The sequence below is a fragment of the Platalea leucorodia genome, assembly GCF_965183815.1.
Source record: "Platalea leucorodia genome assembly, chromosome: 1".
Taxonomy (NCBI): domain Eukaryota; kingdom Metazoa; phylum Chordata; class Aves; order Pelecaniformes; family Threskiornithidae; genus Platalea; species Platalea leucorodia.
Window position 1 is genome coordinate 27,678,894 of NC_138823.1, and position 1,028 is coordinate 27,679,921.

Here is a 1,028-nt window from a genome sequence, read left to right on the forward strand (position 1 = left end):
AGCTTTTGCACAGAGTCATCCGAGGCATCTATTTCTATTTTTTAACTTAATGGGAATGCTCATTAAGAAAGGGAAGCACCTTCCTGGAGGTGTAGACTGAGCAGTAACTTTTACAGCCTTTGTCCAGTGCAGTTCCCAAGGGTACTCTCTGGTACATGCAGGGCTTAATGAACCATGCTATCTCCAGAAGTAAATCCATCTATAGCGTGATTGTTATAGAAATTAAGACCGCCCTAGCAGGAGGAGAACACCATCAACGTGATTTCCATTTATATCCAGTATTTGGTCCTAGCTCTGTACCACGGTCTGCCCCAGGAACTTACTGCGAGTACACAGACATTGCTGATGGCATTCGAACATCGGTGTTTTGCCAGTGTAAACCATCCTCCCTGGACTTACGTAATTTTCTTCTTGTAGACGCATAGTATTTTTTAAGACATTAAATAACGACCTTGACCTCAAAGATATTTAGATTGGGATTTGATGATGGAATTAGCATCACTCCCCACCCTCTGCACCCCCCAAAAGAGGAGAGGAAGTGTGTGCATTACAAAGCCTATTTAATGGATCAACACATATTAGAAGGATCTTATGTCAGTCTGGGTTTGCAGCAGAATCGTAGATATAACCAAGTGTCCCTAAGACTCTGATACAGAGCATCAGCTCTTCACCTTGTTAAGCAAACAGAGGAGGTGGGTTTTGTTCATTTTGCAAATTGGTGTAAGGTAAAGAGGAGGCACAGTGGCATAAATAAATGCATCATGAAGACACGTGAAATGAGTTTTTATTTTTTTTAATGTCAGAAGTCCAGCACTGAACTAAGCCCTTTTTTAAGACTCTTACCTGCCTTCTAGTAATTTGATTCATTTCTCTTATCATCAGTACAATCTGTACTCTCGAGAGCATTTCGGTGTTTAGAGTTTCTGTAAGAGCTGTTCTCGAGAAAGCCCAATGTTTGTGAACGGCCGTGCTGAAATTGGGAGCTCTTCTCTGTCTCAGCAGGGGCCATGCCCTCGACTCTGGAAGGG